Source organism: Phalacrocorax carbo, chromosome 5, assembly GCF_963921805.1.
Source record: "Phalacrocorax carbo chromosome 5, bPhaCar2.1, whole genome shotgun sequence".
NCBI lineage: Eukaryota > Metazoa > Chordata > Aves > Suliformes > Phalacrocoracidae > Phalacrocorax > Phalacrocorax carbo.
The window spans coordinates 24,092,412-24,116,479 of record NC_087517.1 but is presented as its reverse complement, the minus strand read 5'-3'; the positions used below and the strand labels follow the sequence as shown (position 1 = coordinate 24,116,479).

The 24,068-nt window shown below is 38.6% G+C and overlaps 1 protein-coding gene across 6 annotated transcripts in view; it reads right to left on the bottom strand.

The window, feature by feature from the left end:
* The window catches only part of RAPGEF4 (Rap guanine nucleotide exchange factor 4), a 157,432-nt gene that overhangs the window by 98,331 nt on the left and 35,033 nt on the right, over positions 1-24,068 (bottom strand). The window contains exon 1 of one of the 6 annotated variants that reach the window (XM_064451610.1): positions 13,192-13,277. The exons of the other annotated variants lie outside the window; for them this stretch is intronic. The gene's annotated coding sequence lies outside the window, so the exon portion shown is untranslated. Of the gene's footprint in view, positions 1-13,191; positions 13,278-24,068 lie in introns of those variants that run through there. 6 annotated transcript variants of the gene reach the window in all.

The window sequence follows — 24,068 nt, the reverse complement described above, 5'->3', positions numbered from 1 at the left end:
TTGTCTTAAGAGGTGACAGAAATCACCAATATTAGTAAAACCAAAGCTACCAGCTAAAACCAGGGAGTCCTAAGAGAGGAGTGCACCTGCAATGAAGCCACTGAGACTCTTCTGTTAATCATAGAAGTCATCTCAGCTGCACCTTGAAACTGTAAATATAAGTTGTAACAAAACATTTTTTAAACATTCTTTTTCCCCTAACATAGTATGGCTTGCTTCAACAAAGATCTCAAATACTAAGCTTTCATTTAGGTACAACTCTAATGTACTCTTCAAGCTCATGTCAGTTATGGATGTAGCTATTCAATACTACCCTCTTGCAACCCTCTTGTACCCTCCTTCCCCCCATCTGCATTCTATTCTTCATCAGCATCTAATTGCCTATATTCCCAGCTTTAAAACTTCATAGCAGCCACTGATGACATTGAGTGGCAATGCATGATGTTACTCCATCTATAAATCTCTTTTCTTGGAATTCCCTTTCTGAAGAAGCAGTGCAAATGCAGGTTACATCCAACCCCTTCACACGTTCCCATGCAGCCTGTAGCTGTTGGCCATGGTCCCACAACACAAAGCATTAAAAGCAAGAACGGCCTATGCCCTAGCAGCTGTTGGCTCCTACTCCTGTGCCAAACATGTCATCTTCTTGGCCAGGTTTGCAAAGATTGCAGAGGGGGCCCTACTGTGGACAGGGATCAGTGAACAGATTTGGGTCTTTAAGAAATTGTTGCAGAGCCAAGAACAAATGGCCAGAAAGGAGCAAGACAAATCTTCACACAATATTTGTCTCTTTGTAACATGAGAAAATAGCCACTTTTTTCTGTACAAGACTGGTTAGACATTTACGAGAGTAACCAAAGCACATTATAAAACACTAAAAAAGCAACAGAGCACTTGGTTTTGCTTTCCAATGTTAAAATAAGTTGGTTTTCACATCTTACATATAACATTTAGCAATCTTTCAATGGAAACAAAGAAGATGCACACATATTTACATACTGTATATATTCCACTCCATGCTGCATTTCAGAGTATCTCACTGGGGCAATTTAATTAACATCAGCCAAAAATGAAAAATGTAACATGAAGGTGATTCAAGATCCATTTATATACCTTCCTTTTCATTAAAAATAATAGCCCCTTTTCCACTGAAAGAAAAGCTAAAACAACAGTTGACTCCCGTCCACCCTGAGTTTGCGTGCAATGTCTCTGTGTCTCCAACTGTACAAAGATGAATACCTAGACTAGTCCACCATTTCCAATTGTTCATCTTGCAGACCATGGAGCACATAAAAAAAATCTCTGACTACAGCTGGCACCACTACCCCTTGGCCTGTCCACAGGGCAGGGAGAATCTAGGTACTAGAGGCTGCCCGCATATCTCACTTCTACCATGCTTTCTGGTTTGAAAGAGAGTACTTTGGAAATAACAGTAGCCCTTAAGGCTTTGTTCTTTCATTTTAAAATACTTTCTGCTGTTCTGTTTCTAGAATTCAGCAGCCAGCTATCAAGAAAAGAAAATTAGTCAAAGACCTTTGCAGGAGCCCTGTGCCGACCCAGCAAGAGACATACTCAGACTGTTTCTGGAGCCCTTTGTGTCTTACCTCAGTTCTCATGAGCTGTTAGATTGGATTGCATCACTTACAGAAGCAAAGATAGCAACATCAAACTCATACATATCAAATGGAGCAGTCTCTTCTCTTTAAAAAGTGCTATCAAGGCTTTTAAACTCAAAATTAAAATTAAACAGCTTCTTCCCTTGTCCTGATACCCCATTCCATGGTATTTTCCAGTACACTGATACAGTGTCAAAAGTTTTAGTAGTATATTTAGATAACTGTACAATAAGTCTATCCATTATTTTCCTTCTCTGTACTGACTGTCTTAGAGTCTTCTGTAGAGCATATAATAATATCTAAAGATTTCACTGTCCTTCTGATCCATCAGAGTATTAAAATGGACAGGCATTTGGTCTCCAAGCCCTTTTGAGAGCAGATTTTATCAGCAGCCATTCACTGGAGTTCACAAAGAAAGCAGCAGGCGAACAGAAGCAGGCAAAAAGGATGATGCAGCAGCTGCATGGGTCATACATACAGCCACTACTAAGACGACCACAAACCTAACCTCCTGGTTTTGATGTGGGGCTGCCCAAGTCAGGACCTAGGGGTTTATCCCATGTTTTAGAGCATGTCCTCTTCCTCATTTCCAGAGAGAAAATTTCAACTGAATCTGTGGATGCACCTGGGTATTTAGTCATCTTCAGACTATCTCTAGGAATAAAAGTAGTAATGAATTAATCTAAAAATCAACTAACTCCTCACCCTCCCCTGCAATTCCCCCTGAAGCATCCACTGAATAATTTGCCAATTAAAAACTAGACAGTCCACATGTTTGCTAGTCATTCATTTACAGAAAGACACAGGGCACCCATTTTAATGCTGCAGTCACATTTTAATCAAGTATTCATCCTTAGAGGTCTTTGAAGGGAGGAGATATGCTCTCTTTGACAAGCCAATTCTTAAAATAACTTTTTTGGTTTAACAGTTAACAGGTCAAACAAGAATGCAGCAGGCAAGTCATGGATTAAATAGTACGTTCAACAAACAGGCCTCGGTGACATCAAGCAAGAGTCAGAAAGCACAAGCTGAGGGGGGTGGGACAGCAATCAGGACATGCATTAACTTTAAAGTTTGCCACTGTCCAATTGTTTTTGCATAGCGTGCATGACAGCGCAGGTCATCCACTGGAGCAGGCACCTTCAGACTAGAGGCTGCAAAAGCTCAGTGCCTCCTTGCAGCAGAAGTTCCATGAGGAAATGTGACTTGATCTAATTTTGGAATCTGGAAAAAAGACAAACATCAGGAAGGAAGTTTAAAAATATTTGGGGAAAAAAAGTCCTTTCAAAGAAAAAGGAAACTCAAACCAGATAAATTCAAATAGCAATAAGTCAGCATCAAACTGCAGTGACATGTCTCTTTGGAAACAGCACATAAGGATTGCTCATCCCTCTCTGGAACACTTGAGTCAAGGAGCAGGAAGTCACTACTGTCTTTGAATGGGTTTAGCCCAGTGGTTTCCAGTTGTCCCTATATGTACAGGTACTGCAGCCCCCCATTTGTGTCCAACACACATTAAACTCTGCTGCATTAAGTCTGCACAGAGCTCCATACACCCTCCCTCCAGTTTCAGACACTCCTATCTATAGAGCAACCTTTGAAACAGAAGTCAGGAATACTCCAGACCCTACTGATCAAAGCTAACAGACAGGAGATCTGCTAAGAAAGAGAATCATAACAGAGGAATCTACTTTCAGCCTTCTGGGATAAAGACACGAACCCCTAATTCCACATGAATTTTTCAGTACCGTGCTTATACTGCAGGTTAGCACAATCCCCTGTGGGTTTCTGCAGGAATGCTTAGGCCAACAGGTGGTACTTGATAAAGCCTCACCCGTACCTGTGTGGAAGATCAGGGTCACCTCAGTCAGCTCCCCTGATTCACCTGGTAAATACAGTCTCTAAGTGACTAGTTTGCTGAGTCAATTCATCATTTACCTTGTACAGTTTTTAAAAACTCTTGAGTCGCAGAGAAATGAAATTAAGACTTTATTAACTAACTGCCAGCTATAAGAGAATAAATCCTCATTATGCACTAAAATGGTCTAATTTACATTACAGTGATTCTCAGACGGGTGAATGGACGCATGTTTGCCTCACAATGACTCCAGAGGGTAAATGTTTCCTCCAATTCTCACTTTGTTCTCTTCTCTTCCTCCCTCCCACCCCTCTTTTTCTCTGACAGCACTGTAAACAGTACAGAATTTATGCTGAGCCAGTGGAAAGGGGGAGAATGGGCAGTAAGCGGGGCAAAGAGGGTTACCACTGCCTCCTTCCCTCATCTGTCCTCTTCTTGCACAGCGGCAGGCCAAACTATAACAGTAAAGTCAGAGGAAGGAAAAGGAGTGACGTACGCCTTTGAAAAACACCCATTCTGAAAATGCTGGTTTTCAAGGAAAGGTGCTTAGATGTTAGAATTAGCAAATGGAACCGAACAGAAAAGAATCCCAACTAGTCTTCCTAAAATGAAAGAACATTGGCCCTAGGCTCTTTTCCCTCTGTGTGTATGAGATGGGCACAAGGGTCAACAAGATTTCACATATAAGGAGAGGAAAAAAAACCACGTATATCAACCTTCTTCTATACTGGCATTGCTAAACTTTAAGTACAAATTATCCTATATAATCTATATATTTCAGACATTTTTTGTATACCTAAACACAGTCTATCCTAAGCCTCCTCTTTTGCTCTAATATGCCCCAACATTCTCTGCTGTGATCAATTTTGAATTCATAAACTAAACAAGGCCCAGCTGGGTAAATAATGAGCATAGACGGCACTGTAGGAAGTGGTTATTTATCCTAAATCAATCCTCAAACAACCTCATACCCTCTTTCTTGGAATCATTGTAGTGCTGGAATTTCACATTTCAGCAATACAATCTAAGTCTTCACCACAAGTGCTAATTATAGAGAGCTCAGCTGCTGCTTTTTCTCTTTTTAAAGCAGTTCGGCATTGTTCTCAGACAGTCTAGTGTTGTTAACTCACCTATGTTTTCAGCTGAGTAAAGTATCCCACACTTCCCGACCTCAGCTGGTACGCGGTATTGCTGTATGGTCTTTCAGGGAATGTAGTAGTGAAGCCCATCTGTAGTCATATTTCTGCATTGCCAAAGTTCTGTGCAACCATGGTGCAGTCTGTTAATTTTCCCTCTGACATGTGCATGTCAGTACTAAATCTCCACATCTGTAAAACACTTTGGGATCCCTGACAAAGAAGGATTCTATGTAAAGGACAGATTAATAACTTTCTTCTTGAGCAAAAACATTTTAGGAGAATTCAAACAGACATGCAAGTCTCGCATTCTGGAAATTCTCACAGCTGCTGTTTGCTACCTAAACTCTGTGCTGCTTAGAGTCATGTGTGTTCACATGATCTGCTAAGCTGGGAGCTGGGGGCTGTCTCTTGCTCTTGAACTTTTTCCTCCTGTACTTTAAGATCTGCCGAGCAATGCTTTTATTGTAAACTGCTGAGTACATGAGCACAAATGTAAAGGGCACAGGATGGCAGTTGCTTCTAAATGGTTTACTAGTTTCTCCTTTATTGCCATTTCTTTGGGCATTGAAACAAATTAAAATTTTAGGACTTTTTTTTTAAAAAAAAAAACAAACCAAAAACTAAAATAAATGCAACCTAGACTACACTTTGCCTTACATGGCCACCACTGAGTAAAGGAACCACATGTTCAATTTTCATTTTCTCTAGATATGAAGATACGTACGCTAATTATCTTTAGAGTTTATTGATACAAATTTCGCTTTCCCAGCACTCAATACACGGAGCTTACCTCATATAGGCTACAATGTTTTCAAGATTTATTGAAAGGCTAGGACAGAATGGCACACCAATAACATTGTTGCAGGCTTCCTGTGAGTAACAAACAAAGCATTAAGTCTCTGGAAAGACATGAAGCTTATAAACTGAAACTCTGCCCAACACTATAGTGATGAGCATTCAGAAGTATAAGCAATCATTACAAGAATAACATAACCCATCAAAATCTATAGGTCAGTCAGCTTCTATTTCTATGTTCTAACAGGAACTGTGGCATCAGCATAGGGCATTACAGGGGGATTAATGACTAGCTGGAATTAATGCCCCTGGGTTATGCCTGAGGCAATCAACTCCTCCCACCTACTCACTAATCCCAGGAGATACTCTAGTCCTCTTTGGAGCATTAACATTCAGCTTTTTTATAAAATCCTTTCTGTGCAGGATTTTTGTGCTTAGATTATTTGGAGGACTTTATATACATATGTGAGTAAAAATACAGTGAATTAGGGAGAGCATATTGGGGTGGAAAGCAGCCTTCAAGACTACGTTCAATGGGAACAAATGTTCTCAGGTAATAAAGAATGCAAGTGGGCTTGTATTTTTGATCACTTGCTCTCTGTATATTTGATTATGCATTAATATATATTATATTGCATTAACAGCTTTCTTTTAGTCTTCCAGTGCTCCAGCTCCTTCAGAAAGTCTGTGCTTCACCCCTGTTCAACCTTCTTGTTTTGCAACACCCCACACCACTACCACTGCTATCACCACTGGAGTATAAATGTCACAGATCTTTTGGATAGGTGCTAGGCGCTTTCAAATTTGGTTGTAACGCATGTACAACAAAGATAATAACCACTTTAGTCGTCATTGCCATGAAGTTACTAGCACACTACAGATCTTAATTTGGAAAAAAAAAAAAAAAAAAGGAAAAAAGAAAATAAAAGATACATCATATGTTACTTTAATCCCTGGCATGGTCTCTCCTCAGTTATGCTTTTTTACTCCTCACCCAAAAACCTCCCTTTGTAAGCATTCACTGACTGCCTCTTGGCATAGACAGCAAATACATTACAGAATTTCAGCAGTTACACTTGTATGAAGTATTGACTGTTTTTCTCAGGTGAGTTCACCAAAACCACAGAACACCCTTCAAATCTGGACCCTGGATATTATCTTCCCCAGAAAAGCACTGCTCTAAAGAATAATCCATTTGACTGAGATGCAATCTGGAATGTTGCCATTCACCGCACCACTAACTTTTGAAATGACTTGGTGGACTGAGAACTGGATGAAGGGCAGAGCTCAGAGGGTCATGATCAACGGGGCAGAGTCTGGATGGAGGCCCGTAACTAGTGGTGTTCTGCAGGGGTCTGTGCTGGGTCCAGTCCTGTTCAACGTATTCAACATATTCACCAATGACCTGGACAAAGGGACAGAGCGTACGCTTAGCAAGTTTGCTGATGGTACCATGCTGGGAGGAGTGGCTGATACACCAGAAGGCTATGCTGCCATCCAACGAGACCTGGACAGGCTGGACATCTGGGCCCAGGGGAACTTCGTGAAGTCCAACAAAAGCAAATGCAAGGTCCTGCACCTGGGGAGGAACAACCCCATGCACCAGTACAGGCTGGGGGCTGAACTACTAGAAAGCAGCTCTGCTGAGAAGGACCTGGGAGTGCTGGGGGACAGCAAGTTGACCATGAGCCAGCACTGTGCCTTTGTGGCCAAGAAGGCCAACGGTATCCTGGGATGCATTAAAAGGAGTGTGGCCAGCAGATCGAGGGAGGTTATCCTCCCCCTCTACTCCACGCTAATGAGACCACATCTGGAGTACTGTGTCCAGTTCTGGGCTCCCCAGTTCCAGAAAGACAGGGAACTAATGGAGAGAGTCCAGTGGAGAGCTACAAAGATGATCAGGGACTGGAGCATCTCTCCAGAGAGGTTGGATGAGATGATCTCTAGAGGTCCCTTTCAACCCCTACTCTTTTGTGATTCTGTGACTAGCAACAAATAAAATTTAGAGGGATCTCTCTGACTGCTGAGCACTACATACTAACTCTCAGCAAGCTGAGCTCCACACTTACATTCAAATACCCTCTACTAACATATAGCCTACCCATAGAATAAAGAACTCGTCAGTCAGAAACACTGTTATCACATGCTATAAAAAATAGGCTGTCTCATGTGTGTTTAAGCCTCCAACTTGCTGGCTCAGTTATCAACCACTCTTAGTCAAATTCTCCATAAAAAGCATGCAAGGGCTTTTCCACTGAAGCCTATGTGGTCTGTACATACATATCTAGATTAAAGAGGACAAAGTTCTGATTCCTGTAGCCAAACAATGAAAATTTGCATGACTATATTTTATTTTTTACACTCTTGAAAAATCTAAACTGTGCTTGTGCGTTCCTTCAAAGACATGGATCCAGTACCAGAACATAGTACTGGCTGTAACAGTTAATTGTATATGTAGCAATACAGCAGAAGTAGTAACTGACATAAAACAAACATATTCATCACCCTGCTGTTTCAGAATTGTCCACAGATTACTTTCATATTAAAGGCATAGATCTGTACTGAAGTATCTCCCCACTCTAAAATGGAGCTGACAATCTTATCACTGCTTATCATGGCCTTGGGAAATTATGCATTTGTGTGCAATTATTGGTTTTCTGTAGCCTTTCAATGTCTGCAGATTGTTTTGTTACAGTGATGGTGATGTTACTGGGATGGTTAACTTCCTTCCCCTCAAAAACAGATAAAAGCTGAAATGACAGAGTTTCTGGCAAGAGAATTTCTGGCAGAGGAAGCAAAGTAGGAAATGCAGCTCCTGATATAAAACAGCCCACTCTGTCTCGACTGAGAGAAGGCTTGCTGCCTGGGTATTTCTCAAATCTGTTTGCTGCATGAAAAATTGCCAGGGTTTAAAACATCTGAAGCTTTCTTGTTATAAGAATGATGTGCTTTACAGATCATGATAAATCCTGACTAAAATACGAAAGTGTCAGTGTTTCAAACAGTTCCTTTCCTTCAGTGAGGTTACACTTATAGTGCAATGAGTGGACTTGGATTACAGGGTCCTTTTTCACTCAAACAGATTGAAAATATAGGTATATATTGTATAAGCAGTGTTCAAGCACCAAATAAAAATTATGAGAGACACCTCCCTGAAGGAATTATTCAGTCCCTCAAGAATTTTTCCTTGCATTATTCCTCACATCTTTCTTTCTGCCTCCTTCCTTCCTCTCACCACTCATCGTATGTCTAAAGAAAATAATGCCAGGTTATTCAATGGCCTTGTTATCACAAGAAGTTGTTATGGTGAGTTGGTAAGTTGAGAAATGGGGTTTGTATGGAGTTGTGGTGACAAGTTCAGCCTAAGACTCCACCCATTCTGCTGGGAAGTTCAGCTAGAGTCACTGAGGAAATATAAAACAGAGGCAAGAACATCAAGTTTCAAAAAGAGCACTGGCAGCCTAGTACTCTTGACTGGAAACAAGGGAAAACCACCCATACAGCTCCCCCAGCTCAAAATGGGAAGCTAACTGGGAGATGGCCCAAGTATACTGTGAGTAGTCATGCTATACTGTCCCCATGGCCTTCATCTCTGTCATCAATGCTAAAGGTGAATTCTACACTTTATCTCTCATTCTTTCTTTCAGTGATTGCTCCCTCCATCTTTTAGTTATTTGTTTAGATTTCCAGTATGTAAAAATCCTGGCATTGCCATTATGGGCTCTAAGCCATCTGAGCAATCTTCTTAAAATACACTAACACATCATCCATATGGCTATCCAATATGTAACTATTTACTTTCCAGGATAATAACAGAGAGGTAACAAAAACTGTTAAAAGCTTCACAAGACATTGTCACCCTAATTAGGAGTCTATGATTTTCACCAAATAGCAGAGTTATAGACATCAGTCTGCATGACTGCCTTTTTGAACATATTTTCATTTTAAGTCTCCCTTAGATAAGACTGAAAGATCAGACGGGTGGTTGTACTTAGGAGTTATCTGTTTGAGATCATTGCTGTGTGTGCCCCAGCAGAGTCTGATACCATGCAGTTCACTGTGTTCTGGAAGAAATCCGCTTCAAAGACAGCATTTAGGAAGGCTTGGAAGACAATCTGAAAGCTAGATGGAGAGATACCAAGGAAATTCCTTTCCAGGTATGACCTTCTTCCATAATAGCTTATAATTGTTAAATGGTTTTCAACACAGGTTCCACGATTTGGTTAGAGGACCCAATCGAGGTATAAAATAGTTTTTCTTGTAAGCTGTAACTGGTACTATTTGTCTTAGTCAACTTACATGTAAAATTCTCCTTCCCCTTCCAGAGATTCACTATTTCCCTAGAAGAAAATGATACTTGGATGAGAGTTCACTTTGTTCAAACAGTTAGCACATGTATTCTCTTCACAGCATGTGCAATGCTGTCCGAGGGCAAAGTCATTTATCACAGTTTTCTAAGTGTACTTCAGGTGGTAACTGATGCTGTGAAAGTACGTGAGTTGATCTGTGGCTACTTTATATACTGTAGCATGTGAGTTAACATTTTATGTCGGAAGCTGCTTGTGTTATGGAGTATTCCAGACACAATTCAGTGGGATGGATTAGTGATTATTGAACTTGTGGAAGAAATCAATGAGCTCTTAGGCCTGTGTGCATAAAGCAAGATGGGAGCTTTTCTCGCATACTTCAAAGATCTACAGTTCTTAGGTCTCTTGGGATAGTTGTGAAATGGTGCTTCCTTTTATCAGAAGTGACTAGAGCCCAGAAAGGACAAGGAGGAGCAGGAAGAAGGAAAGCCATGTCACTCCTTGTCCTGGCTAGCAGAACTGGTAAGCTTCAGAAAGGGAATGCAATGTATTCATTGCAGCAATACAACAGTACACTTTCTCCTTTGGCATCACAGAACTTGAAGGGCTTCCCCTTGGGGCAATACAGTTTTCTTTTGTGACGAACACAGAGATAGTAGAGGATAGACTTCGAAGCAAAAGTGGAAGTTGTACTGCTTTGTAGACAGAAAACTAGAAGAAATGCTGTTTAATCAAAACAGTTTGAACCCCTATGATTATACTCAGGTATTTTTCTCAGGACAGACTTTTTTTTGTGTGTGAGATACTACCCTCACGCTCATGCTGTTTTAAGGTTTCAGGCCCTGACTTGGTAACCTTGGTTAATAGGAGCTTTTCCATTAAACTCAATGGGAGCAAGAATATTTTGTATGTTGTTTGCCTGAATATCATAGGTATAAGCAAATTCAATATACTAAAATTGGCATCAGTAAGCCCCCTGCAGCTCTGAAAGTGCAGGGATTAGTGTCCATTAGCACACTTTTCTCTAAAGTACAAGAAACTATAATTAGCATAAATTTATTACCTAAAACTAAAAGTAGAAATTAAGACTAGGTTGGAGTCTACTGAAAGAGCTTACTGGTAACAGTGACACACTCAGCATAATAAACAGATAACTCTGAATTTCACTCTAGAGGAAGATGTGCCTTGTTTTGACTAACAGAAACTGCATCCAAGACCAAATTCAGCCTACAGAAGGCACTCAGTATACTTTTGTCTCTTCAACTAAAAAGGAAACTTAAAAGAAGTAGTAACCTAAGTCCAGTTTTGTCACATGCAATGCAATTCATTCAGCATCTAATTTAAGTGAAACTTCACAGAAACATACAGAAGTGTTTAAGATCATAATATGAACACAAATGTAGACTATCTTAGCAGACATAGCATTTCTAACTGTCAAAAACAACTTTGGTAGGAACCTTTACAGATTGTGTTCAGTTACAAGAAAAGGAAAACTATTTACTTGTTTCATTATCTTTGTAAACCAGAATAATCTCCTAATATTCCAATGAACACAGATCACAGAAAAAAACGGTGCCTTTATTTTACCAACAAGAACCCCAACTCCATTAAGAGGAGCCAGACTGACTATATTATTGTGTCATGTGTGAAAGGAGAATATTTCACAGAACAAAAATACAGGAATCTTTGCCATGGAGTTTACAAGTTAATATCACATTGGGTACATTAGAACAGAGGCAACAAGGTCAAAGTAACCACCAATCCTCTTTGCTTCCTAATGCCTTACAGCTTTCCTCTCCTTCTTTGTTTATTATTTTGTAAGTCAGACTGTTAAAGCTACGGGTTCCCAATGGGACCTCAGCTTCAGGGGCTGAGTACGACTGAGAGCCTGCGTGATCATGGATATGCATATTTTGTACAAAAATGCACTCTCCACTTGGCCCATGTTTCATCTGCTGGTAGGCCAGGTTGGTTATTTATTTTGCTGGGAACAGTGAGCATCCTTTTTGTCATAAAGCCTTACCTTCCTCTTTCGCCATTCCCATCTATCATTCTTGTCATGAAGTTGCAACTATTAATAGATAAACCTTAACTTTTATTTTGGCTAAGACCTACACAAATATGTGGGTCTCAAGACCTAAAACAGGCCCACATTCTGAGTATTTAACTCTGTGAAGGGGTCAATAGCCATACAACTATCCCTACATTCTTTAATTGCCACAAAAATAAATCCATGCAGAACAAACACATGCAGGCTACTTCTGTTTGTAAGCCTCCTGTTATTACACTTGGCCATAGCTACACCACTATAAAATAAATCATGTTCTTCTGTATCTTTACACTTACTTTATCAAGTTCCTATCACTGAAGCATCCATCCTTCAATCCTCCTTTTTCATATTTCATAAATTTGTTTGCTTGAAGCCCCTATCTTTCCCTAAAAATCAGTAAATAAACAAAGCATTATTGGTTTGGGTTTTTTTTAGAAGTGCTTCCAAATTTCCCTCACTTTCAGGCTGCACAGCAAGACCTGTCTTGGGTTTCCCTGCCTCTCCCTAAAGCTATGAGAGAGCCTGAGATTCCACATCAATAGCTTTTACTATACATTTTTTCTCTTTGAACAAAGCATCACCTTAACATCTCAACAGTAAAATTCCACCTTTCCTTTTTATTTTCCCATGCATTATTTAAATATGCTGCTCTGAATTCTACAATTAGAGTATTCCTGGGTAGCTACAATCAACATCTTTGTAGTCTGATACAGCAGGAAATGTGGGCTGCACAGGATAGTTTCACACATTTGTTTGCTATACAGCAGCCTCAATTTAAATATGATAATCTAATTTAGTAAGAAATGAACTGAAATCAGATTTACTGCAAAAACTTTTAAAATTTAATTTTCAGACTAGCAATCAATGCTTATTCAGTTTCCATCTTATTCCTGCCTTCCCTTTTTGCAGATGCTTAAGTGACATTAAATTAAACAATTGCACAAATTTAAAAAATTGTAGGAAAATTACCATCTGCACTTAATTCAGGAATAAAAAGGTCCACAGAAATCACTCTTTACAAGCATTTTTCTTAACAGAAAGAATAAAAAAAAGTAAAATTCTTATGGTAGAAGCAGTATATATATATTCGTGGCATTCTGTCTTTCAAATAATTTTAAAACGTAAGACGAGAGAAATGAATAAGAGAGATCTCACTACTGTCTTACCCTAAACCTTACTCAATTTCTGAGCTATGACTGTTAGGATTAAATATTAAAACATCTTCAAAGAAAGAACTATGTTGAGACACACAGTAATAAAGCCCATTATTATTCACAGACATAAACAGTATCAAACTAGTATCTGCTTAGTATTATACTTCGCTCCATTGTGTTACCCCTAAATCTATGCAAAATAAAAGCATAACCTTGTAAACAACATTAATCACAACAGAAGGAAACAAAAAATAAAGAAATCTTAAACTTACATTGAGATGTTATTATAGGTCCTGCACAGCAAGTAGCCCTAAGGGTACATTTTAGTTTTTTTATCCATGCTCCGTTCTTGTTGCTGATGTGACCACTTAGGCACATGGTCAAGTTGCAATCAGCTTCTCTCTTAGTGATGTATGAGAGCTGCGCTGATTTATCTAGTCCTTCTGCAGCAGATTAGCACTAATGTTTCTGCTTCTGCATCCTACCTTTCTTTAGCGGTAGACTCTGCATTATCATTGGTAATCCGAATTAAAGAGCCAGTGAATGTAGCACAATTTTTTTTTCTTTCTGAAACCAGTGCAAAGCAGGTAGTCTCTCACAAATACTGTGTTTTTATCCACTGAGCCTCTTTATTAATATCTTTTGCAAGAACAGTAGTCAGAGATACAGACGAATGGTTCCAATAAGTCTGCACTAGTCTATCTGTGATTTATTCTGTTAAAGGAATATTCTCCTATGCAGATGGCCCTAGGCAAGAAATGGCTGTAATATACCAACATTTCATCCAAAATCATGCGCTTTTCACTTTGTAACAAAAAGGTATTATATACATGCAGTGAAATTCTAGTTTATCCCAAAGAAGTGGACAATGTGAAATTAATTAATGCAAACAGGGCTTATGGAAAAAAACCAAGTTAATTACCTTATAAGTTAAAAATACTTAACATATAAACTCATTTGGTTAAAAAATATTTCAGTGCCTTACAATGTATGTGTTCATTGCGAAACCTCTCTTTTCTCCTCAGGATTTTTTACACAGTGGGACTGTCAAATTCAGCTATTAAAAGTATCACAAAGAACCTGACTGAACCTTGTTGCTACTATTTTGACTTTCCAGTAAACAAATATTATTTCAGCAGTAAAACGGAATTGTTAATTCATGATCTTTTCAATTCAATATACCACAAGACACAGCTGTTTAAATTTTCATTAGGACTTTGAAAAATATTTAGGAAAAAATGAATGCCTTAGACCATCTAGTCTTGAAAATGTGAACATTCTGACAAGTTTGCTCACTGTCAAAATGACTCACATCACTGCTGTTCCTAGCTGCTAGTCTTTCTGATCACAGAAGTATTCCCCTCTGTCTTTAAGAAACAAATGCCATACCTGAATATTAAACAAGAAATATGTGCCGCTTAAACACCAGTAATATTTGAACATCAGAAACATTTCGGCTTCTGATAAAGACTTGTTCTCTGCTTATTATCAGCTTTATTTTAAACAAGAATTACACGGAGTGTCTTACCATAAACAGGAAACCAGGAGAGAAAGAAGGAAATACAATTAACTTGCTACTTTATAATAAGCCCTAAAACCAGGAGGGGCCATTTTTGCTGCAATGTGAAAGTCTACTCTGGCAAAAACCATTTCAAAGTGCTTTCTGGATTTTACTCATTTTCATGCCTGCCACAGGAGCACAGCAACTTCAGGGACAGAATGTAACAAAGACTTAAGCATACTCATTAGCACAGAATTGTTACAAAGGCAGTTTGAGATCTAGGTGCAGGACTGCACACAACTTCGTCAAGCTTCCCCAGCTTTTCTCCTCTTTTTGTATGGTGTTCATAAGGAATTAAATGGGTGACTGCAGAAGGGCATCCAGAAGCCAGATTGAGAATCTCCTGAGGAAAGATACCTGAAATAAGAGTTTCAAAGCATGCCCAACACTGAGCTACCAGCAGCTGGCTAAACAGAAACACCAAGGAGCTGATGCACCTTCAACCTCATGCCCTCCCAGCCTTCAGATGGCTCCTTGTAAATGCTGAGTAAACATCTTATGATTTTGAATTTGAGAAGTCTCTCTGCATGATAGGTGCCTACACCATACATTCAAAGAACTGAAGGTCTCTGTTTCAAGAAAGATGGAGGTGGGGTGCTGCACTTCCATCTGGCTTTGAATCCTCCTCAGGACGGGACTCACCCAAAGAGCAGTAATCCTCCCTTCATTTGCCTTCTCTGGGCAATGAGATTCAAATTCCTAACTCTCAAGCCTCAGGACAGTGTCCTAAAGAAATAGCTCTACCCCGCTAGCAGTGCTCCAACCCACACCCCTTCTGTGGAGAAGTGTGCTACAATACAGAAAAAGAATTCAAGACTCTCTGCATCAGAGAGGGGACAGAACAGTGCTGACCTTCCCAACAGGCTTCCACCAACAAAAAGCAGCGTGACATGGATGTGGCAAACAAAAGTGGCAAGTGCTGTCAATTCTAAAGGCAGTATCAGTTGAATGGACACTTTTTCGCTAAGAACTGAAACGAAATTTGGACCCTATGGTTTCATGTAGGTCTTTGCTGTACTAGGAAAAAGACATGTTGGCCAAAATACTGAAATCTGGTGTAGAAACAGCATTGGAGCTGCTATTGCAGGTACACACAGAAATTTACCCTAAAAAAATAATTCAACTACACTTTAAACATACCAATTTTTTGCTCCCAGACTCCCATTAGAAGCTTGTTTTGGAACCTCATTGCTCTGATGGTTAGAAAGAAACTTCTAATGTATGCTCAGGCTGCATTAGTACCCACCTGCTCCTAAGCAGCACTGTCCTGTTTACTTCCCCTGAACAGTGGTCTTACATACTTGTAGACAGCAATCATATTCCCTATAAGCTTTCATGTCAACAGACTAATCAAGACATGCTCCTTTAGTCTTACCATATAAAACAGACACTCCATTTATCTTACTATGGTAGTCCTTCTCTGCACCTATCCCACTTAGAGTTCACCTCTTCTAAACATAGGTGAGCAGAACCATATATACTACGTTCCACTCAGGGACTTACCACAGAATTTATTGTAGTGGACCAAACAAACTGTGGCTTTAATACATGGTTGCAATAAAATTTAAACCTTCTACCATTTCATCTCCAGCAGCTAAAAACTACAACAGCTTTATCTGTGATGGAATTCTGACATATACCAACTGGGATGTGTTAACAATATATTTTCTCTGCTATACTACATGAGGTCATGAGGTAAGAATCAACATCAATCCACACTGACTTATGTCAAGCAAAAATATGAATATAACATTATTGCTGGCATACTTGCTTTACCGAAACAACATGTGAGTTTGATAACATAATTTCCAGTTCTCAAAAAAGATGGTGCCATATCTATTCAGCAGAGAGAAGAAAGAATAGCCATCGTATTGCTGTTTGCCACTAAAAAGCATCATCTGTCCTTCCTAAGCTCCAGTGGTTTGCTTAAGTGTTACACACAGCTATGCAAATGACACTAATACTTCAAACAGGCAAATGGATTATATGTATTTCTACAGGAAATTACTCAAGGCAATTGAGAGTGTAAAGTCAAACAAATTATCATCTATAACTGAAAACATGCAAGTAACTTTGAATTAAACATGACTTCTCTACTGAAAAAAAAAAACAACACATTAAAACCTTACTAAAAGGGAAGATAGCTAATTGGGGCGGGGAGGAATGAACAAAACAATGTTTTGTAAAGAGGGTGTTGCTCAGGAAACAAAATACTTAAAAAGCAGACTTTTAAATGTATTTCCAATTTATTATTGATTCCAAGCCCACTTCAATTTCAAACAAATAAATACATGTAGGCAAAAAAAGCAGGTTCTCAAAACCACAGATAAGATATCCGAGTGCTTATTTATGCAAGTAACTGTTTTGTTCAAAATGTCAAATGTTAGATTGAAACAGGCAGCAAGAATGTTGGAGGTTAAATGATCAATAAGACTATTCTTTGGGAGACATCTAAAACCTAGCAAAAACTACACACACACACAAAATTAAACCCACAAAATTTTTAAGCCACAGTCAGAGTTCTGCCACAGAAAGGGTACCTAGCTGCTTGTCCTGAGGCCCCAAGAAAGCATAGTAAAGGGCAATCTCTTCAGCTGAGAGTCTGTGAGTTCAAGTAAGTGTTGTGTATGACACATCTGGATGTTTATACCTTGTTCAACAATCCTCAAAAAGCTTTCAAGAAACAAATACATACTATGTTCTCACTTTGCATATGGAAAAACAAAGAGGGTAAAATAAAATAAAAGCCTTGATCAAAATTGCCAAAAGACTTATGATTTTCATGAGACAGGTTTATATGACCTGTCTTTTTGCAGCTAGAAATCACAATAGCTGCGCAGCAGAGCTGGCACACCTTAGGCTTTCCACAGGGAAGAACATGGGAATTTACAGATAGTCTATCTAATCAGTGACAGCCCATTCCTCCCATGGAGCACTGCCAAGACAGGGAAAAATTAAGGAAATATCCTACCAGTTTCAAAAGGCCAGCTCAGAGCTTGCCCTACATTTTAACCTTAGTCAGCAAATTATCCTAGGGATAATGCAATTTATGCCAGCAAAAAACTCTTTTACAGCTAGTCCTTATACCAGTCCTTCATTAGGCTAACTATACCACACAAAACCCGTTTTCCCAACCTGACACTATGACATTTTCCCCACAACCCTGCCAGCAAAATTTTAGTAGACACCTCTTTAGTGAACAGAAGACCAAATAATCAATAATGTTTAGGAAAAATAAATCAGTAGGAACACTTTAACCCTAGATATCCAGTTTACGTTTCAAGGCTCTCTCTGCAAGAAAAATATCAGGGAAACCAAGAAAAACTCTCTGCAAGAAAAACAGGGAGCTTTCTTTCAAAATAGAAGTTGAGAGGGAATTTGAAACACAGAGATCTCTAAAACTCAGGTGAGTCTACTAGCTGCAAACTGCACAGGCCACAACGTGGGCTACGTAAGCAGCAAGGACCAACCAAGAACAAAACAGAAGAGTACACGTACGTTGTCCCAGGAACTACAGAATCCACTTGCCAAACAACACTGTACTGAGAATCACTGGAAAAAGCTGAATAGATGGAAAGCACAAGCATACATTTTATCCTTCTAAATAGCGAACAATCAGACCCATGTTTTTCCTTAGAACAGTATTATAATGAAGTTGAATTTCTCACATTTCTCAAAATGGCTCTATATGTCTGCTTGCATTTTAGTGGTAGCGTTGTGAAATATCCTTTTCCACTTCCCACATCAGGTCAGACTACAGATTGAAGATGAAATAAAGGATGACAGTTATAAACTGCCTTACTGCATGGCAACAAAACATTGTGTTATGTCCCTTGCTTTCCCTTAAAGAATCTTTGGCATGCTGAATCTATCATTAAATGTATATTTAATAACCAAGAGAGCTAAACTTAGCTTTAATGCCTTCAAACCCAGCCAGATGAAGGAGCTTCCTCAACTGAGAATGGCACATCTGCCCAATGGACAGATGTGGCTTCACAAAAAAAATGCTGAACTTCAGAAAGCCCATGTGTAAAGGCCATTGCAAGACACACTTTAGATGACACTTCAAAAAAACATTAGAGAAGGTCAAAACCCAAGTTGCATGAAAAGAACAGGGATAAATTGCTTTGACAAATGTCAACAGCTACCCTAGGTAAAGAAGTAATATTACATACAGTGAATATGGGACAGGTTTCTTATCCAGAGGTCAAAGCCATGAGTTGTTCATTAGATATTAGAACTTCTTCCACCTGCAACTAAGTTTGGAATAAGTAAATCTCGGCATGCTAAGTACACTGTTTCTGTTCAGCAGGGGATTCTTTTCACACTTTTTCTTAGTTTTTAATAAGCCTGGATTTGATTATGAGAAATCAGGATACTTAGTGCGTTTTTTCCACTTTTCTGCGCAGAAAAGCTTTTCTAAGTTTCTGGTTCCTAGCACCGCCCTCTAATCTCAATCAGTAAGACTTGTATAAGGCAGTTTTCTCAAAGAAGTGTGCTGCAAAAGGTAAAGGCAATCATGCCCTAGTAAAAGGCCAAAAGTCCAAAGAGGAGACCTGGTACTAAAGTGCTATTGAAAAATGAGCTATGGTTGTTTAACATTACTGCATTTTGGAAATCAAAGCCACTGTGAGAACATAAATGAGTAATCGTCAGGAAGTCAACAAGCATCAGGTTTGTTGAGTGGGCACAGAAACAAGAGTTACTTGTTCCAGCCATGTCAGACGGATGAGCACAACATTAATAATAAAACTTCTGATGAGCAATTTCATTCTGAAACACAGAATGAAGTTACTTAGTATACTTGCACTTGACTATTTACAGAAATCCTGCATAGAAGGCGGTTGGAAATACGTTCTGCTTGTCACTAAAATCAAATGTGTATACTTTGAATATTGCAGCTTCTGCAAAATATAGTGTATAATTATTATATTTCTGCTTTATCTTACTGACCTTGATTAGCTGCTACTAAGCAGTTAGCCAGACAATTTTCGACTGGAGACAAAATGTGACATGAAGCAAAAAGGTGAAGTTTGGAGGTGATTTTGGGGTCCCTCCTTCCTCCCCTCCCTCCTCACACTTTCTTGCAACATAGGCACAAACGGGTATTCCACAAACACCAGAACAAATCTGCAACATGTGGAAATAAATACCTTATCATATTACAGAGTAACGAACAGTATTCACTGAGACTAAAGATCATTCAGAATTTTTGGGTTTTGTTTATGTAATTATGTACATAGCTGAACAATAATCATGATAAGAGGTCATTGTGAGGCAGTGCCAATAAAAACCTTCATTTGCTTTAATTTAAATGTTAGCAGATGTGCGAAAGAATAATGGAATGCAGGTCACACCAGCTTATGCTGTGGTGAATTTTGTCCTGGGACAGCTAGGAATAACTCAGGAGAGGAATGAAGTGTCTGGGAGAAAACAGGTGAGTAAGAGAGAAAAACTGGAATTATATATTCTTGTCAATACCTTATTTTCTAATACACTTTTCCTTTTGTTTGAGAGTGAGTTTTCACAATTGATTCTGTAAACCTTTACAACACCAGAACTGTGGTAATTTTCAACTATTTGCCATCCAATGCACACAGATATCATCATTTATACCACCACTAACCACTTTAGTTCAGTCCAGGCTGTATCTAGCACCGTGTACTAAGGTACCTTACAACTAACACAAAAGCAAAAATACTTGGAAATTACTTTTCAAGAGTGAAGCTGTAAACATCACTACAGTTAGATCAGAGAGCCCTCACTCATAGTTAACAGCAACAAATCTGTAAAGCAGCAAAATGGATTTAACCAAAGTTGGAGGCTTTATATGTGTGTTGCTGTTGGTTTTTAATTTTAATCACTGAAACAGTGGAAGAAAGGAATACAGTAGCTGTCACATATTTGGATATCAGTAAAATATTTAATGGTCATACCTCATCTTAAAAAAAACGAGAATTCCGTGGGTAGAAACACCATCATGCAAATTAACAGTTGGCTAAATGACTGCAAACTACATAATGGAACACGGCAACAAATAAAAAGGAGGTGTCTAAAGAAGTACTAAAGGGCTGGGGTTTCTTTTTTTTAATTCATAATCTCAAAGGGAGAATAAAAAACTTTATAACATGTTATGAAAACATTAGAGATGGAGAAGATTAAAACACTGGACAAAAAATAAATATAATACATAAGACTCTACGGAAATAGCAATGCTGAGGAACAGATACATTTGGAAAAATTCAGTGGAGACATCATTTAAGCACAGCTAATGAGTGAGACAACTCTAGGAAGCAATAATCCTGAACATAGTTGGAGTATACAGCATACCTCCCACTGCCATTGTTTCTAGCTCTGTATAGATCTTTATGTAAGTTTAACTACAGTGACAGTCTTTCTTAATACAAGAGTAAAATGCTGTTATTTCAACAATTATCAAATTCTGGCATGTAAAACTGATAGTAAATACCAGATTATATGTTCCAGATACACATGAAAGACAGGGTCATACAATTTTGTCTTCCCAAGAGCTCATACAAAGAAGCATGATGGCTTTTCAGGAAAATTAAGAACAGCTATGTGATTTTTATTTTTTTTTTAAGTTATGACAAAACATAGACATGACCACTGTGTGCCAATAGTGAAGGATATAAATACTGAGGACAGAGAGAAGTCATCTGAGAGGCATGAAAGCAGTACAGACAAGAACCAAAGAATGAACTCCGAAAACAAATTTTGGCGCAGAAATCAGAATAAATTTCTTAGCAGCATGTGATGCACTTGGCTGCGGAATATTTCTCCAAAAGCAGCACCCATTCACAAGCCATTCAGCATGGATACTTAAAATGTGCAAAGACAAAACTTCAGGGAGCATACAATATGGACCCATACCTACCTCTGCAGAGGGGAGCTACAAAGAGTGAATGGAATGACAGAAATGGAAATAAAGATCTCATTAAATAAAGACATCATTTTAGTTCCAAAAGAAGGGACAGAACCAGTCCTACTCTTGAAGACTGATGAGGAAGAAGCATGACAGGTTTTTATTTATGGAGTATGCTATGCTGTTTCATTCCATTTTTACAATACATAAACAGTTCACCAAGGGCTTTTATACAAGCTTCTCCAAAATAGCAGGTATTGGTCACAATAAGAGACAAAAGAATAGTATGTGGAGCCTTTTGCCACAGGAATAGCAAATTCTACTGTCCAATATTGCAATGAAATGAGTGCAATTGGACAGGCTTTGCTTAAGAATATTGTGTCTTCCTACATACTGTTAACAAGAGCAAACATAACTTAATGGAATTCCACCATCTTGCTTTAAGGTTCCAAATACTTAATCCATGCTACTGCTCTCTGACCATACCCCCCACTTCTCTCATGCTGCAGTTTGTAATGAATGCCTAGTGTAAATAGATGAGCACTGCTGCGGCAGTAAAAATGCCAAGATAGAGGTCCCACTGCAGGAGGAAGCACATTCATGACCACTAATGCAGCACATACCCTGCTTACAGTTTGAAAATTAAACTAGCAACATTAAGAGATTTTGTTTTCTATAGTATCAAAACTTCCATACAGGTTTCTATTTATTTTCATCATACTGAGCAATCTGATTTTGGGGACAGTCACATGGGCATCTCCTACAGCAAATTCTACTCACACAAAGCAAGCCATTCAAAAGTGTTCATTTAAAAAGAACACACCTAATATAAAGATAGTAGTCATTACTTTAACAGCTTTCAACGTAAGAGTTGATTTCTCCATCTATAAAAAGCTTTTAGCACATTAAATTAACAATTTTCATTTGTACATGTGGCAACAGCATTATCAGATAATGAAGATATACATATATAGACCGAAAAGCTAAAGTTTTAGGAGTAAAGTTATACTTAAAAGGAAAAAATCAACAGAAATTTTAATTGGCAAAGACAGAAGAAACATGCTAAAGCTTTTCATTAACTGGGAACAAGCAAGAACAAACAGTCAATCATAGTCAAGAATCTATTTTTTTCTACATAATTTGATATTATTTTTACATATACATACTACCATAAAGGGTGATCTTTGCCATCATTCCATAATCCCTCAGGGCAGTGGGCAGATACAGAGTAACTCGCCATTTCCCTGCAAAGGCTGTTTGCACAAGAACAGCATGACAAGGGTTGTTCTTCGTGCATCTACTGTTTTCTCATGCACTACAAAGCATAAAATTCATACTAATAGTATGAATTATCTTGTTAAATAAGGAGGGAAAATAGAACTCATGGTCTGCTTCTGGATATCACAACCATTCACCACATTTTATTCAATACAGATTAACTCAATTCTTACCTAGAGGCATTTTCCAGTTAATGGATATCAGGAAAGGTGATTCACCTACCATTCTGTAATGATACTTGGATTAACAGTATGGATGCTCATGTAAAATCAATCCCTTAGAGAATTCTTAAAGTAGTAAAATCTGTATTCCTACCATACAAGCCTACTATAGGGCTTGGAGCATCTCCAGGATTTCCTGTGCCTCACACCTTTACATAACATTCAAGTACAAAGTTGACAACAATCCATTCAAGAGTCAATACTTGTGGGCTGACTGGTAGCATGAATCGTCTTCTGAAATTATATCAAATAATTCTTCAGAAAGGTTAAAAAGCTGAAAAATCCACATTCTGTTGTTAAAACAGGAAAAGTCTGTCTCTCAGAATAAAATGACAGAAAGTACATTTTTTATATGAGATCACATGGAATTAACACCCTCTATAAGGCAACTCCATATGGCAGATGTATGTAAACACATCACACAGAAAAAACTTGCAAAGATAAGTTTTGATGTGAACTTCTGTTGTAATTTCAAATCATATCATCTTTCAACCATACCACAGCTACAGCATAGGTAAACACTCTAGCTATGATATGCTTAGATTGAAGCGTAGCTCTTCTTCGATAAAGCATGATGTAAATAGGGTACCTTCTTAGTAATCAAATCTGCTATTCCACCAGTGCATTCAGGTGTATCTGCTTAACTGTCTATACTTTCACTACATTTCACTCCTTTAGGTCGGCAGAGCCAATGTACTAAGAAATACTAAGTGATGACAGAATTCTCACCAACTTCAACAGTGCAATAATTTTTTCCTAACTGCTTGGTGATCCCCAGTTATCTAATAGGATCTAAACGTCACAGATAAACCTAAGGAGAAATACCTAATGAACTCTTAACCAGAGATCAACAGAACTGGCATTAAATGCCAGCAGGATCAAAAGAGAAATGCAGAAAGAGAAATCACATTCATAAATCTGTGAAAGAGAAGTGTAGCAGAAAAATTCCTGAGAAATTATGGCAGAAAGAAAAAGGCCTTTGAAAAATGTTTCATGCTTCTAGAGAGGATACAGGCTTGAAGGGTATTGGCAGAAAGAAAGAAAGAAGAGAGAAAGTAAGTCTGTACTGAGCTTTTAATCTTTCCTTAATTGTACTGAGAGTCTCCAGCATTATCCCCAGAGAGAATTAAGCATAAAAGCCTAAGTAACTCAAACAAGTTCCCTTATAACTCGGTCCTTTCAGAACACGATTTCTTGGAAGGACTC